Here is an 8,597-nt window from a genome sequence, read left to right on the forward strand (position 1 = left end):
CAGCAACACCGCCCGAATGTGCCGACAAATCCCGATAGGAGCTGCACATATCTCTTTCTCAGGGCACACTTAGATTGTCTTAGGTACGGGTAGGCCAGCCCAGAGTTGCCCCTGGTGGCCACCGGCAGCTGACAGGTGGACCAACACTCAGAGGAGCACTGGCCCGGGGGGGATTAAAATAAGATGACCCTTGAGTCTGCAGAACCCAAGGGAAAGAAAAGGGCTAGGTGGCAAATGGTAAAACCAAGGTTGGGCATTGCTGGAAAACCTTTAATCAAGGCGAACTATCAAGGGGTTCCCATTATAACCCAACCGCGTAAGGAACGCAAAATCCGGGAACATAACACCGATATGACGGAAACTAGGGCGGCAAGAGTGGAACAAAACACTAGGCGAGAGGCCGAGCCTTCCACCCTTTACCAAGTATATAGATGCATTAAGATAACATAGCAATATAATGATATCCCAACAAGTAAATAAATGTTCCAACAAGGAACGGCCTCCAATCTTCACCTGCAACTAGCAACGCTATAAAAGGGGCTGAGCAAAGCGGTAACATAGCCAATCAACGGTTTGCTAGGACAATGGTGGGTTAGAGGTTTGACATGGCAATTTGAGAGGCTTGCAAGCAAGTGGTAGGCATCGTAGCAAAGGCATAGCAAAAGAGCGAGCAAACTAGCATAGCAAAGATAGTAGTGATTTCGAGGGTATGATCATCTTGCCTGCACAGTTGTCAGAGTTGACTGGATCCTCAAAAGCAAACTCAACGGGCTCCTCATTAGCGAACTCGTCTCCCGGCTCTACCCAAACAAGACAAACAAGCAACAAGGACACAATCAACCACGTGCAAGGATCAAGCGATATGATGCAATGATGATATGCTATGCGGGATGCAAAATGCAAGATATGACAGGAAATGCATGAACCTGGCCTCAACTTGGAATTCCAAGGGTGCCACTGGAAAGATGAGATGAAATCTCTTGAAAACGATATAAAGAACGCCGGAATCGGAGTTACGGTTTGGAAAAGGCAAGCGATTCAAAAATGACACCGGTCTGCGATTTACAGCAAGTAGGCATCTAAATGCAATGAGATGAACATGCTACAGAACCCAAACATGACAAAAAAATACATGGCAGGAATGCACACAAGATGGTTAACAAAAGTCTAGCACTGAGCTACGGCCAATTCATCCATTAGGATGTTCAAACAAGCATGGCAAAAACGCAAATGGTAAAACAGATCTCAGACTTAGTGAAATTAACACTTGTCTGGAATTTCAGATCATATAGCCCTCTTCGGAGCAACAAAACAACATGCTACAGGACCTGAACATGACAAAGAAAGACATGGCACGGAGCTACTCAACAAGCTTAACAAAAGTCCCTTAATGACCTTGAGCCAAAAGGGATCACAACATATAGTAACAAGCACACGAACATAGCAAAAACATAATCAGCTTTCAGACTTAGTGAAAACTGGGACATGCTGAAATATAACTCACGAAGGCATGTTTACGAGCTCGATGCACTCACCATGGTGCAAGTCATGGCAAGACAAGCATATACCCATAAAGAAGGCACAAAACACAAGCTAGACATGGCAAGAACAATGGCATAGCATGCACGGATCAATTATAATAACATCGGCAAAATCGCAAACAAGTTGACGATCTGCCTAGATTCACAACGAAGCAAAAGTAGAGCTCGATTGACTCAAGCTAGGGTGCTCCATAATTGCAAAAAAAGACATGGATGGATAGAGCATAATAATATTAACAAAACTCCCTTACTGATCATCCTCAAAAGAGGCCCGGATCACTAGGAAACAACAAGAACATATGGCATCATGAACTAAACAATCCCAGGACTTAGTGAAATAACTAAGTCCCTGAAAACAGAATTAGCAAGTGCACCACTTTGCAAGCTTGCACAAGTCACCACACACATCCTAAAAATACATGGCTTGCACCTCTGGATAGATGACAAAACCCTTAACAAAACATATGAAGAACTCACGGGCATAGCACGCACACATTAATCATGGCAAAAATGACAAAAGTGATGAACTAGGAGAGCTGACAATTAACTCACGAAGGCCTCTTCTAACAGCATTTCGGGCATCAAGATGAACTCAAATGAAAATGATGCAATGGAATGTAATGATATACTCATCGAGATGAACATTTTGATATACTATATGTCCAAAACGGAGCTACGGATGCGGAGATATCACTGGTAAAAGTTTGCTTAAAAATTAGGGTTTTGGGGATAAAAGTCAACCGTCAAATTTCAGATCTCAGATCTGCACGCTTCCCGAGGCTCACCGGCGCGCACTGTTCACCAGAGCACGGAAGTCGAGGTTCGTTGGAGAGGAAGAAGACCGGGGGGCGCCGGGGAGGTCGGAGGAGGCCGGAGCGGCCGGACGGAGCAGGAGGCGGCGGCTGGGCGGTGGCCCACGGCGGCGGCGCCCACCGGAGCTGAGGGAGGCGGCGGCGACCGAGGCGAGGAGGCGCGGGGCGGCTCGGGCTCGCGGGGGCCCGATCTGGGCCTCCCGGGCCGCGGCGGCGGCGAGGTGGCGATGCCACGTGGCGGCGAGCCACTGGCTGCGGGCGGCGGCGGGCGGCGGGTCAGACACGTCCGACGCGGGTCGGACACGTCCGGCACGGGTCGGACACGTCCGGCGCGGCGGAAAAGGATTTAGGGTTTCGGGGAGAGGGAGAGATCCGAAATTCGGGGGGTCCTATTTATAGGCATAAGTGGAGCTAGGAGAGTCCAAATGAGGTGCGGTTTTCGGCCACGCGATCGTTGTCAAACCCTCTAGGTGAAGGAGCAGAGTTTGGTGGGTTTTGGGCCAAATTGGAGGGGTGTTGGGCTGCAACACACATGAGGCCTTTTCGGTCCCTCGGTTAACCGTTGGAGTATCAAATGAAGTCCAAATGATACGAAACTTGACAGGCGGTCTACCGGTAGTAAACCAAGACCGCTTGGCAAGTCTCGGTCCAATCCGGAAATGTTTAATCCCCACACACTAAAGAAAGCTAGAAATGACCACCGGAGGAGAACGAAGCGCCGGAATGCAAATCGGACAACGGGGAAAAAGCTCGAATGCATGAGACGAACACATATGCAAATGCAATGCACATGATGACATGACATGAGATGCATGACAATGACAACAACACACGGAGACAAAAACCCGAACCCGAGGAAATAAAATAACTTAACGCCGGAAACGGCAAGAGTTGGAGTACAAATAGGGAAAGTTACATCCGGGGTGTTACACAACCCAAGCGCCAACGCCAGCGGCGCTGCTCTAAGTCTCGCCACAGCAAGAGCAGTGATACCGACACAGGAGATAATAACACTCCGGATAGCGCCAAAGACAACAACAATCCCCTCCAGCACGGTGTAGAGCTAGAGGACGAACAAGCTAGCCCTCCAGAGCAGGCAGCAGATGGAGAACCGGAAGAGGACAATTGCATGCCTCTCTCCGAAGACGAAGCGAGCCTCGGCGACGACGAGTTTATCGTGCCTGAGGACCCCATCGAGCAAGAGTGCTTCAAGCGTCGACTTATGTCCATGGCAAATAGCCTAAAGAAGAAACAGCAACATCTTCAAGCTGATCAAGACCTGTTAGCAGACAGATGGACCGAAGTCCTTGCGGCCAAGAGCATTAACTCGAGCGCCCATCCAAGAGTTACCCAAAACGCAGGTTGCTACCTCATCTCGAGGAGGAAGCATTGAAACCTCATTCACCAGTGTACGATGCGGCTGACCGGCCACTACGCGGCCGAGCCAGAGAGGCGTTTCAGCCTAAAATTCAGACCGCACCCTGTCGCCACTCAGTTAAAAATACTAAGGCCTGGGGCAGCACAGAGGACCTGCGAGACATCTTGGACAGTAAGGCAAAAATCACAAGGTCAATATACGGGACAAGGGCACATGCGCCCACACGGGACGATGATCGTCGCGTCCGATACACTAAGAGTAAATCCGGCCGGGCCGAATACAGCAGACAAGACTCATACGAACTACGTCGGGATATAGCCTGGCACAGAGGCGCCGCACACCCCCTATGCTTCACTGATGAAGTTATGAATCATGAATTCCCAGAGGGTTTCAAACCCGTAAATATCTAAGCATACAATGGCACAACAGATCCCGCTATATGGATTGAGGATTTCCTCCTTCATATCCACAAGGCTCGCGGTGACGATCTACATGCCATCAAGTACCTCCCACTAAAACTCAAAGGACCAGCTCGGCATTGGCTGAATAGCTTGCCAGCAGATTTCATTGGCAGTTGGGAGGATTTGGAAGATGCATTTCTTGACAACTTCCAAGGCACTTATGTGCGGCCACCGGATGCTGATGACTTGAGGCACATAACCCAGCAGCCAGGGGAATCGGCCAGACAATTCTGGACACAGTTCCTGACTAAGAAAAATCAAATTGTAGACTGTCCGGATGCAGAGGCCCTAGTGGCATTCAAGCATAACATCCACAATGAGTGGCTCGCCCGCCACCTCGGCCAAGAAAAGCCGAAATCTATGGCAGCCCTCACAACACTCATGACCCGCAATAACAACGATAACACTAAAGATACGACAGTCAATGCCGGATTCAGAGGCTCTAGATCCGGTCAGGGGAAAAGCCATTTAAAAGAAATACTCTGGCTCCGTCCAGTTTGGATCGCATACTGGATCACTCGTGTCAAATCCACGGCACCCCCGACAAGCCAGCCAATCACACCAACAGAGAATGCTGGGTGTTCAAGCAGGCCGGCAAGATAAATGCCGAAAATAAGGAGAAGGGGCTGCATATCGATGACGAGGAGGAGCCCCGGCCGCCGAACACAGGAGGACAGAAGGGGTTTCCCCGACAAGTGAAGATGGTGAACATGATATACGCAACCCACATTCCCAAGAGGGAGCGGAAGCGTGTACTAAGGGACATCTACGCGATGGAGCCCATCGCCCCGAAGTTCAACCCATGGTCTGCTTCTCCGATCACCTTCGATCGCAGGGACCACCCCACTAGTATCCGTCATGGCGGATCCGCCGCACTGGTCCTAGACCCCATCATTGACGGATTTCACCTCACTCGAGTCCTTATGGACGGCGGCAGCAGCCTGAACCTGCTTTATCAGGATACAGTGTGAAAAATGGGTATCGACCCCTCAAGGATCAAACCCAGCAAAACCACCTTTAAAGGCGTCATCCCAGGTGTAGAGGCCCATTGCACAGGCTCAATCACACTGGAAGTGGTCTTTGGATCGCCGGATAACTTCCGAAGCGAAGAGTTAATCTTCGACATCGTCCCGTTTCGCAGTGGCTATCATGCACTGCTCGGACGGACAACATTTGCAAAATTCAATGCAGTTCCGCATTACGGATACTTCAAGCTCAAGATGCCAGTACCCCGCGGGGTCATAACAGTAAATGGAAGCACAGAACGCTCGCTCCATACGGAAGAGCACACTGCGGCCCTTGCAGCAGAGGCACGAAGAAGCCTGTTCAGGCAGACCACTCATTCGGCGCTGCAGCCCCCGGACACCTTCAAGCGAGTCCGGAACAATCTGCAACAGGATCGCCTGGCGCGATCAGCGCTCGCTTAGCAATCCGGCCCCCGTACCAGTCCACGTGCAGCGACGAAATTCGTGCCACATGTACATAACTACACATTGAAAATACCATGGACATAGGCAGGGGCACAATCAGGACACGCCCCGCATTGTGGCTTAACCACACCAGGGGTTGTATACCTTTGACATTCCTTTTCTCTTTCAGGGCCTAACTCTTCGGAAGCCCTTTCCGGCATTCCGATTGCTGGACACATTCTGGAAGCAACAACCGGCGGCAAGAAGCTAAGATGAACACGGGAACCGCCAGGTGGTCTCTAGTAATACTTGATATAACCGCTTTTCACTATTTATGCGTAGCTTGCCTTGGGATAGGACATTTTGAATTGTCCTACTTTATGCTTATTGCACTACTTGTACCAGTACGCTTCGACGTATTATTCAAATAACAATGCATATTATTAATCTGTCATTGCATTATTTAAGTTTTTCTCTTTCTCTTGTATGTCCATCTACGACATTCCGCACCTGTACGCTCGGGTACGGTCAGTACGCCAGGGGCTCTCGTTTACCCCATAATACAGCGCAAGAAGTCTGAACACTTTCGACAGTGTGGCACCCCGAACTTATAGCATTATATGCATCAGCTCCGAATCATGTCTTGGGTCAAATTTAGGTTGCCCGGCTCCCATGCTTTGGTACCTTATGTTCTGCTATATCGGCTAAGGTAGCTGTCGGGGATATACCCCGCGGCGTAAACCGACCGGAAGTATAACCCGGCCGGACTAGGCGTTTCATTGGTAAACCGCCAGAGGATTGGCGATTTACGTGTCCGGCGGTTCACTGGTATGACGATTCACGAGCCTGAAGACTCATTGGTGACCCGGCTGGACTTGGCGGTTTACTTGAGACCCGGTTTACACTTGGCGATTCACTGGCGACCTGCACTGACCTGGCGGTTTACAAGCAATCCGCCGGAACATTATGACACACTTGTGACCCGGCGGATGGGTCAGATGAATGACAAGGCCCAAGGCCCAGAAGGCCGATTTATGTCAATGGTGGGCCGGTTTAAGAGGAAAGGCATGAGGAACATTTATCTTACAAGGAGTTAAGACCTGGACTTGTATCCGGTTTGTATTAGAAGATAGACTAGTCCTAATCCTAATAGGACTCCACATGTAACCCACCCCTTCAACATATATAAGGAGGGGCAGGGCACCCCAAGAGGAGAAGAGGGACAAGATTCACAAGTTCCACAAGTTGGACAAGTTAGGTTTAGACAATAGCTCTCAAGATAAGAGCACTTTTGTAACCGTGGTCATCATCATCAATATCAATGAAGCAGGATGTAGGCTTTTACCTCCACCGTGAGGGGCCGAACCTGGGTAAAACATCGCGTCTCTCGTCTTGCTCAACCCCTCTCAAGCTACCACATAGATGCGTTGGCCTCGCGACTAAGTCCTGACACTAAGGACATCTGCCGTGACAATTCCACGACAGTTGGCGCCCACTGTGGGGCCTGCGCACGGTGGTATTGAGTTCTTCAAGGGATCTCTTTCAGGGACCGAGAAGCTACGACCTGCCGGATCAGCAAGAGCCGGCATGAAAAAAAAATCGTATCAACTACAAGTTCATCCATCAAGATCAAAAGAAGTTTTCAGCGGTGGCATATACAAAATTCAGATACAAAAGAAATTAGGGTTATGATTTGTTCATAGCCACGAGTTGGCAGTACAACTCGCCGAGATCGAGACGAAGCCAAACGTAATGCGGTAATCAACCGAATCTGTCAGCAATTTCCACTGTAGGTTTGGTGATTGAATCCAATGTTTACTAGTACATCCACAAGCAGCGATCCAATCGGCCCAGCTGTTTCCATTCCACGAAGAGAAGTCCCAGGCTACAAGCCCCGATGGAATCAATTATAGTAGCTCCTGCTGCTACTTTGGGCATGGAGGAAAAGTCAAACAAAGAATGACTCGGACGAACTCGCTTCGAGCAGCTGCCTCTGCGCCATGCCTGGCTACCAGACCGCGACCGCATCCACCTCGCTTTGAGCCACCGCAGCTGCAGGCACACGTATTAATCAAACAAGTACTACTGGTCATATCAAGCAAAAGACTAGGATGGTTTAGTATTTCTCAATGGCCAGAGCCACGATTCGTTGGGCTTGAAAGATTTAGATGGAAGAAAAGTCAAAGTAGGAAAAAGGGCCACCACCCTGAAGGGAACACGGACGTGAGTCAATGGATCCAGCCACGACCCGGAAGCGGACGTCTCCGTTGACTCGGGTTCCGCCGTTGGCTCGTCTATGACTTTGCGGCAAGCTGCTGGCGGTAACACCTGCATCGAGCCAGCCTCGCCTTCACCTCCAAGCTGCTACATCGACCTGCCACGGCCACTGTGCCAAGGTGGCCTCGCCTTGCTCCACCTCAAGCCGCCTCCAATCCACTGCCGTCGAGCCACCAAGTATCAAAGGATCATCTCCACCCATGTTGGGGTTCTGCCTGTGCCGCTGTCATGGCCTCGGTCGGTCCGTGCGTTGAGCCGGCCTTGCCTCTGCTGCAAACTGCTGCACCTCACCTTGATCGCATTGCCAGCTCCGCCCGGCCACGAGCGCCCTTGCCAGCTCTGTCTACCCCAGCAGCCGACCCGGTCTGGTTCACCGCTGCACAAGGCTACGCCTGCGAACCTCCGCTCCAGTTCCGCTACTGTCGCCGCAATCTGCTTCTACTGGACCGGCCTTGAGGCATCCATAACCGCGTCCCCTCGGCCTCGTGTTGAACTGCTGGATGCTACCAAAGTCCACAATCATACCCCCCGGTTTGGCTTCTAGTTCACCGCGTCAGTGCCGCCCCTGGTTTTTTGAGCCGCCTTGGGCTCGTCCTGCCACTGCCAGGCTCTCTGAAGCCTAAGTAGGAAAGCACATAGAATCAATCTAGCAAGTAGTACCTGAAGGTAAAGGAGCAGGCCGTGGGAGTTGAACCAGCGACTTGAGGGTCAAATCCTGG

The sequence above is a fragment of the Triticum aestivum genome, chromosome 5A (assembly GCF_018294505.1).
Source record: "Triticum aestivum cultivar Chinese Spring chromosome 5A, IWGSC CS RefSeq v2.1, whole genome shotgun sequence".
Classification (NCBI taxonomy): Eukaryota; Viridiplantae; Streptophyta; class Magnoliopsida; order Poales; family Poaceae; genus Triticum; species Triticum aestivum.